This window comes from Strigops habroptila, chromosome 3 (assembly GCF_004027225.2).
Source record: "Strigops habroptila isolate Jane chromosome 3, bStrHab1.2.pri, whole genome shotgun sequence".
NCBI lineage: Eukaryota > Metazoa > Chordata > Aves > Psittaciformes > Psittacidae > Strigops > Strigops habroptila.
This window is the reverse complement of record NC_044279.2, coordinates 32,766,597-32,775,634: the sequence shown is the minus strand read 5'-3', so window position 1 is coordinate 32,775,634 and position 9,038 is coordinate 32,766,597. Positions and strand designations below refer to the sequence as shown.

At 47.5% G+C, this 9,038-nt stretch overlaps 1 protein-coding gene across 4 annotated transcripts in view; it reads left to right on the top strand.

Moving 5' to 3' along the window:
* The first annotated feature begins 5,708 nt into the window (after positions 1 to 5,708).
* SCAF11 (SR-related CTD associated factor 11) overlaps positions 5,709 to 9,038 on the top strand; it is a 51,568-nt gene continuing 48,238 nt past the window's right edge. For 2 of the 4 annotated variants that reach the window (XM_030479868.1, XM_030479865.1), the window contains exon 1: positions 5,709 to 6,051. The gene's annotated coding sequence lies outside the window, so the exon portion shown is untranslated. Of the gene's footprint in view, positions 6,052 to 6,554; positions 6,954 to 9,038 lie in introns of those variants that run through there. The other 2 variants (XM_030479869.1, XM_030479866.1) reach the window with 2 other exon arrangements.

Sequence of the window (9,038 nt, the reverse complement as noted above, 5' to 3'; positions counted from 1 at the left end):
TTTATAGTATTCTCCAGCATGATTCAGACTGCATAAGCTCTTAATAGATGAGAGGCTTTCACCCCTTAGGGTAAACAAAAAGAAGAAAAAAAGATAAGGAAGGAACACTGGTTTACAAGTTCATTGATGTAAGAGAGTTCTGGCATGCAATAGCGGCAGCAGTGCCTCCATCTGCAGAGTCCAGCCGAATGGTACAAATTAGGAGTCAACATGCAAATAACAAAACACCAATCAATGCTCCTTTGTGACAGGCCTCAGAAAGGTTTCATTTCGTAGCGTTCCTTCAGTTCTTCAGTAACACCCAGGTATGCCTAGTTTATTACCTGTTTGTAATAAAGACATGAGCTAAAGAAGTCAAACTGAGGAATGTGCAGTTAACAATTGCTTTAGCTGAACTATTGTAAAATAACCAGAAAGGTGCAGTTTAGCCATCGCCTCATTAATCACAGAATCACAGAATGGTTTGGGTTGAAAGGGATCTTAAATATCATCTCGTTCTAACCCTCCTGCCATGGCCAGGGACACCTTCCACTAGACCGGGTTGTTCCAAGCCCCGTCCAATCCGGCCTTGAACACTCCCAGGGATGGGGCATCGCTTCCAGGGATGGGGCATTAAATCAAGAATATTAATGGGTTTATTCCTACATCAAAGAGAAAGGAAAGATGAGACCTTACTTGAAGTCATTTAAGAATTCAGTCATTTAAGAATTCAGCATATAATTAAAAATGTTCTTCCTCCTATTACCACATGGGAAAAGTATACATTATTTTAATTTATATGCTTTCTATATCCAGAGGATTAAAGAGTTTCACAAATAGATGGCTGAATCTACAGCAGGCATGGGCTTGAGACTGAGAAGCAGAAACACTTCCAGTGTTGGCTGAGAAGGAGGAATCAAAAGCTGGGTCTTGCCAAGCTGCCTATTTATGTAATACTAAATGATAACAATAAGGGCACTGATCTATCTTAAAAACACTAATCAGACATTATTTAAGCAAATAATGCAGAGATTAATGCAAAGAAAAAAAAAAAAAACCCAAGAAATTAGAAATACAAAACATAAACGAGTACTTTTAGAAAGGAGAGTATGAAAAAGCAGAAATGGATACTGGGTTCTCTGCCATTCCTTGGTCTTTTGAGACTGCAGGGTGTTTGAAGGAGTGACCTATGCAGCTGCAAGCATGTAGTACATCCTTGGGCGATATCTGAAAGCAGTCATAATCACAGTTACAGCCTGAAACACACAATCCCTGGCTGTAGCTCACAGTGCCACCAGCACCTAGTACATGCTGCACCTTCACAATGTATGGCTTGCATGAGTGTTTTCATGCCAGGTTTGCCCCAGGCATTCATGAAGCACGTGTGTGTCTGACTCACATATGTTACGCACCATTACACCACCTGATGGAAACAGTTAGCTAGCAGCCATCCTATAGCTCGGTGTGAGAAGAGGTTGATACAGGAATAAGGAATATTTAACTGTATTTTTGTTTATTCTGGTTATTTGCACAAACATAAAGGACTCGGCTTCCCTAAATATTTCAGCTGTACTCTTGAATTTTCTCTTGGTGTTACTGGTTAACTCTGCTCCCTCGCATCCTCCTCTCACTCTCTCACACACACAGCCCCACAGCAAAACTCCTCTGCTCAGAGAGTTCAAGCCTGCGTGTGCCTTTGATTTGAGCTTAACTTGGCTTTTTAGCTATCATCTCCTATAGTTCCTCTGAGATGAAGGGCGGCAGTTACACCCAACACTTTCAATCATATTTATCACAACCTGTTACAGCAAGTTTGAGTGAAACCAATAAGCCTGTTCAGGGTGGTGAAGAGGACCATTGCATAATGTGGTTCAGCTTAAGGCCAATGTGCTAAATTGATTAGACAGGTCACCATTCCACAAATGAGAACACATAATTTGGAACACGAAAAGAATGTGGGCTATTTTTGCTAAGGACTGCATTGTTGGGTTTTTGTTAGAAATTGCAAGGTATGCACATACTATATGCTGGTGTGAAAAGCTCCAAGCATTTTTCGTCTTAAGACTGTGAATAAATGTGGTTGGTCACAGCTCACTCCTAGAATATTTGAAAATGCTCATGGGAACTCTTGGAATAATTGAAGAATGGTGTCTCCATGGCAGGATTAACACCCATCCCATTTCTTGCTGAGGAAACAATATGGTTATATATTACAAATTATGGATAATTATCTCACATCCTGTTTCCTCATAGCCCTAAACACAGGAAGCCTTTTCTTTTTCATGATATTCAATCTTGCTGTTAATAACATCTTTCATTTCTACAGCGGGACGTATTCCAGAGGATTCCAGTCTATCTCCATGGAGCACAGTCAAAGTGTGACTACGACCTGGCATGGCAAGAGGAAAATTCCAGCCAACCAATACAAAATTCCTCTGATCCTATATAAAAGGGTTGCTGCTATCCACAAGGAACTGAGAAAGTCTAATTTCCTAGGGTTTTGTCCAAGATCTTCAGCTTCAGAGCCAGAACATGCTCTAATTGAACAGGAAACTCTCAGGAACTGACACATGGTTGCTGGATATGGAAATACAGTGAATCTGAAATGTGTGCTGCCAAATTTTATCTGATCTGATCCCACCCATTGGATTCTTTTGAAGCTCGGTTTTGCGAAAAATTAAGCCAGCAGGGGGCTTTGTATTTAGATTACTAAATGGTAAACATGGCTGGTTCAAACACCAATAGTAGAACCAATCATAGCTGATTAATCTCTTTTAATGAGCTAGAAGACCAAAAAATAAACCCCAACCAAAGCAGAGGTTTGATAACTTTGTTTCCAACATGGACTCTAGCACTTGTTAAAACAAATACAAGAAAAAAACCCCAACCAACAACAAAAAAGGCAAAAGTCTTAAATTCCTCATCAGTGTGTGTTAACTCATCCCACTTATTTTTATTTATAGAACATCATGCTGTTTCCAAACAATGAAACCATGCATGCAAAGAAAAAAAAAGAAAAAAACCCTCATTTTTTTAAAACCAGAAAAGAATTAAAAACTCTAACACAAATAATGTGCTCAGTGCAGCCAACTGTCTGAGGCATCTTGATATACAAAACACACAACCTATTTACATGGTAGACATACACATGGCAGAACTTCAAAATGAAAAATTCCTTAAAAGCAATGAGAATGCAAGTACCAAAGACAGAGATTTGAGAACAGTACTTTATTAGAACAAGAATCTAATCCACCCAGGGGTTTTCCAGGTTTTTGGGTTTGGGTTTTGGTTTTTTTTCATAGTTATTAAACAGAAGCTGCAGTTAAATTTCAAATTAAAGCAATAATCAAAATTCATTGCTGGAAAGACGGAGAGAAGGAGAGATCCCCAGGAAAATTCTGGAAAAATTAATACAATAGACGAATCATTTATTGCTTGAACAAGCATAGGTCAAATACCTCTTTTCCTGCCATCTTCGCCTCGGTTCCCAATGATATTTCAACTATCCCTTCAGGCCAAACCCTTCTTGATTTTTAAGAAAAACGCTAATGGGTATGTGTATGAGTGGAGCCTGATAAATTTATGAATGTGCCTATATCATAGGGTTTGCAGAGGTTAGTAAAAAATCAGAGCTCATGACCCCCTATTTCTATATCCCTTAACAAAACCTGAAGTTCTTGCTCCCCTTTTCACCAGGCACAGAGCAGACAGAAGGAGCTACATCTCACACTGCCCTCCTCCTTTGACAGAACTGACCAACTGCTCATCCTTGACAGGCTGGTTCTGGGAGCAGATATCCAACTGGACAGCATTGCTCTCAGCTGGAAACCTCTGTGGGCTGGAACTTCATGTACACATAGGAAAACACAAGACATATTTGCCAGAGCTGACAACAGTGAGGTTCCAGATTTTTCTCTCCGTTGTAAACAGTGTACAGCACATGCCCAGCCCAAAAGGTGGGTGAGAAAGGGCCAATGCTTCTCCTCTGTTATTCTATATCTTGAAGTTGTGTGAGTGGCTATAAAGGCCAGAGCTGGAATGGACATCAGATAAATGACGAGAGGATAAAACGAAAGTACAGACAGCACCTCAGAAGTGATGAGTGTTTCTCTTTGCATTCCTCTTTCTCGCAGACACCCCTCTTCACTTTGCCTGGCTCTTCTGCGCAACATGATCTGTGCAGCATGAGTAGACGACAGGAATGTCTTCATGACTTGTGATAGAAGCAGTGAATACCGAGGCTTCCTCTGCGTCTGTGAGTTCCAAGTGACTCAGTAGTCATTTTAATTAAAAGACTCAACGGTAACAAATAATAACATACAGCAGTTCCGTATAGCATGCCCTCCTTGCAACAAAACCTCACCTCTGTGGTTGGCTAGTCAAACACAGAGCTGGTTTTCTGCTACCGATCCCCCTTCTTAATCACTTCAGTGTCTTGTGCTAGGGTCGTTCAAGATTCCAGTCTGCTCCAAACACAGCACTGAGTCATCTTTATAACAGGGCTTTCTTTAATCTCAACCTTCAAAATCCTTCCTTTAGATGATCCCATTGAAGATTTGGGGAGTTCATTAACCGTAACAACTTAAAGTCAGATTTACAATAAACATTTCATCTCCATTCCTAAGTCTGTGCTTTCCAACCTATGGCTATAGTCTTGCTTCCCAACACATTTCCCTGCAGCCTGCTAATGAATCCAGTCTTTTCCTTTCTTCCTGTGACTCCTCTTACACGCTGTCCCCACAGGCTGCTCTTAGTTAATTCAAGTTCTTCCGAGTTAATCCTAAATTAATACTTCACCAGTAATCATGGCAACTAATAAGGTATCGCCATTCTCCACAGGCTGACGCTGACACACACTGTACCTCACTCAGGCTGCAACGACCTCATCCTGGACGCGAGGAGACGCTCAACCAAGCCTGCGTGCCTGGGGGAGCCGCTTCCCCTTCCCTGGGGTTCGTTGCTACGGCAGATGCGTTGCCCCGGGCGGTTCAGCTGAGGGTCTGGCGCTCCCCACCGCCCTCGGGGCCGCGTGGAGGAGCTGTGGGCAAACCCACACCGCCCGGCAGTGTGGAGATGTACGAACAGGACTGGTGTGCAACAGCTGCTGCCGCACTGAACAGCTTTCCGTTACCATGGGGTGTGACCCGATGTGACACGGCTCTGAAAGCTCTGCCGACACAATCGGATGCGGACTAAGCCCCCTCGCGGCCCACAAGCACCGACCGCCCCTGACCCCACCTCGCGCACTGCGCGGGCGCACGGCGGGGCCCGCGCCGCGCCGCCGACACGCAGGGACGGCACCAGCGCGTCTGTGCGGGCACCCGGCCGGCAGCCCATCGCGCCATCCCCACCGGGCGCTGCGCGGGGGCGCGGCGGCAGGGCCCCGGCCCGAGCTGCCCGCCTCCGGTGCAATTAACATGGTAATGAAAAACAGTAATCAAGAACAAGCCACCCGGGGCGCCCCCACGGCGCGGCCGGATGACGTCACCGCCCGCCCGCCCCTCGGCCGCGCCCTGCCGCCGCGCCGCCACCAGGGGGCGCCCCCGCCCGCGCCTCCAGACCCCGCCCCGCCCCTGCCCCCGCTCTCCCTCCTCCCATTGGCTCCTCGCCGGCCGGCGGCGGTGGCGGGTCACGTGTCCCCCCGTCCCGCCTCCCCTCCCTCCAGCGCCTTCGACCCGCCGCCGGAGGACCGATCCCACAATGTCCCTGCAGGTGGCGCGGGGCGGGGCTGTTTGGAGGCGTCTCGGTGGTGGCTGCGCGGCCCACCCGCCGCCACGCCACCGCCCCCTCCCCGTGCTCCCCCCGCCCCTCGGCGGAAGGCGGCTCAGCGGCGCCCCCCCGCGGCCCCCGCCGGCGCTGCGCACCCCCGGCCGCGCGCGGACATGTGGCCGGGCGGCCGCTGAGCGGGGCCGAGCCCGCCTCCCGCCGCGCCCCCAACCGACCGGCCGGACGCTCCTCGGCCGCGGCGGGCGCCGCTCCCGGAAGCCCCGAGGCGGAGCGAGGAGCTGGAGCCTCCGCTCCGAGCGGGCGGCCGCGGAGCAGTGACCGTGCGAGGGGACGCCGCGGCGCCAGGTGAACACCGGCGGCCGGAGCCGGGGCGGGCGCCTCCCTCGGGACTCGCCCTGTGGCGGGGGAAAGTGCTCGGGGCCGTTCCCCGGCGGCGGGCCGGGGCAGCGTGCCGGCGGGCCGGACGGACGGAGGGGAGGGGAGGGGAGGGGAGTGGTGCGGTCGGTGCTGCCGTCCCGCTCCGGCCGGGCCTTCGCCTCCGGTGGCAGCCCGCCGGGCTCGGGTGCTCCCTTCCTCCCTCCGCTCCGCCGGGCAGAGGGCGGGGTTTGCCGCCGGTCTCGGGCTTCCCTCCCCCTCCCGTCCCCTCCTCTCGCCGCCCGCGTCGTGGCGCGGCCGGGTGGCTGACCCGGCCCGGTGCTGGCGCTCGGCCGCTGTGACAGGCCGTTGCGGGCGTGGGGGGGCCGGCTCCCGCCCGCCTTGTTTCCCGAGGCGAGAAGGGAAACAAAGGGGGGCGGCCGGGGCGATCCGCCGTGCCCTGGAGACCGCCGGCCCCCTCCGCGCTGACGCTTCTGTCGGGGCACGGCGGCCGGGAGCCCTGCCTGCCCCGGGGTCCGTGAGCGGGGCGGCCGCGGGGACCCCTCTGGCCTGAACAAAGATCCCGGCCCGGGGCGGCAGCGCCGTCCCGCCGCTTCCCGGGGTTGCAAATACCGGCAGCGGCGGCTGCGAGGAACTAGAGTTAGTGAAGACTTCGCAGTTGCGGCTTCGCAGTTGCGGAGGAAGTTGCACGGAGAGGCTCTGCGTAGAGCCCGGCTCAGCTGTTGTGACATCGAAGCTGACTTAAACATCAGTCAAGTTGCACAGAGTAACGCCGGAGCCTGGAAGCGGTGCGGTTATCAAGCCAGTGAGGCTCCAGCTCTGCTTGTGGTTTAGAGTACATTGTGTCCTAGTTATTTCTTTTTTTCCCTTTGGTGAGTATTAAAGAGCATTATTAGCCTTAGCCTCAAATGTAACTTATGTTTGAGACGCTAGCTCCACGTTTAGAACTTCAAAACAGTTTTGGTAGGACTAGAACCAGTCCCCTTCCTCTCACCATGTTTTTATTTTAGACTGCTAATTAATTATAAACTTTCAGGAAGAATGATATAACAAGAGAGGCCAAGTAGCTACTGTTTGTTTATCAGTAACTAGGTACTGCTGGCAAAGAATCATTTATTTAAAATGCCAAGAGATGGTTAAAGCTGTTCACATCTAATTAATAATTATATAATGGGTCAGAATGCCCCTGATTATTGAACAGCTATTTTAAGATTGTAATTTTATAGCTTCAATAACCTTTAAGGGAGCTCTAGCTAACTTAGGGTCTGATGTTACGTTTGTGTATCACTAATGTGTTGGGGCTTTTAACTTTCTTTCAGTGAATGATGGTTTAAGTGAAGCGTAATCTAACTTGGGAGTATTTCTGTGTGGGTATTCAGACTCTCACACATGGCAGAAGAAGGATGGCGGAAGTCTTTAGACACTTTTATCATGGTTTCTTTCAAACTTAGCAGAAATAAATACTAGGCTTCTTAAAATAAATGACAGGGTGACAAAAAAATAGCTATTATTTGGTTGATTATATGTGGTAATCCATGTCTCTTTTTTACATGGAAAGTTGTATTTAGAGATTCACAGGATTTAAAAAAAAAAAAAAAAGGTTAGCATCCTCTTCAGTGACATGGAAAAGACTGGGAACTGACCTCAAGTACTTTTGAAAAAGTTTCCTTTAGAATTTCTAGGAATATAATGTTTGTTGTTCTGTTTTTCTTGGATGAGAAATAGTTGAGGGAGGGGCTATTTAGATTTTTAGTTGCAATGTTAAATCTTTTGCAGCTTTCAGTAGTTTACATTTGTTGATATGTCAATTTCCAGAGTGATAAAGGGCCCAACTAAAGAAATCCATCAATTTTCTTTCGTGTTGCGCTTGCCTTAAAGTCTGCTTGTGAATTAGCAGAACAGACAACTGTTTTGTGGCCTTGGGGGGGGGGAGGGGGGGGGAATCTCTTTCTTCCAAGTGGTCTTGAAAGAGAATGTTTTTTCACACCTTCTTTAATAGCAGGTTTATGGGTTCATAGTTTATCTTGTCATCCAGATTACCTTTAAATTTGGGAATACTTCTCCAGGAATTTGGTGATTTTCTTGAAATCTGTAGTGCTCAAATACAGTATGTGGAGGTTGTTGAGTTTGACTTCACAAGGAGATGTAAGTTTGTCTTATTTTCCAGTTATTCAGCTATCGCTTTTGAAACATCCAGATGATAAAGAGTTTCTTTGTGCTCTCGAGTGACTGTAGTTTGACGCAGTTGATGCACGACTTCTACCCTCTGGTTTTCTAAAACTTGTAGATGGTTCTGCTCATGATATGTGATGGCTCTGTTCTGGTTACAAACATTTGTTGTTGTTTTCCTGTTACAGGGATTCTTTGCAGAATCTTCTCAGTTTTCCACTATCCTCAGTTTTCCACTGTGCAAAACCAGAAGTTATTTAAAGTTGGCTTAATCTAATAATTAAAGGGTAAATGTATTTCAATTAATGCTGTATTTAAACATACATTATTTAAAGGGAGGGAGGGATGATGGCCACCACTGCTGGAAAAAGTCTGATGGACCGACTTGCCATACCTACACTATAATTCTTGAGGGCTGGCCTTTTGACAGTTCACTGTTCACTACTGGGATTTCCTTTGCCAGCGATCTAAGGTGAGGGAGAAAAAATGTCCTTCCAGTTAATGGTAACAAAACCATGCAGTCCAGTTCCTGCTCATAGCTAAACTGATTATTCAGTGTAGTCAACCATTGTATCAAGTTGTCTGAATGAGTTCTGAAATGGTTACAGCTAATCTGCTAAACCATTTTAAGATTAAGATTTTATAAGTGTCAGCATTGCCCAAATTTTTTGCCCCCTTTTTTTTTCCCCCCACAAGTTGGAGATACGTTGTTAAACAGATTGATACCCTAACCCTTTTTCTGTAGTCATGAATACCAGGGGGCTCTAACGTGCATATTCTTTAGAGCA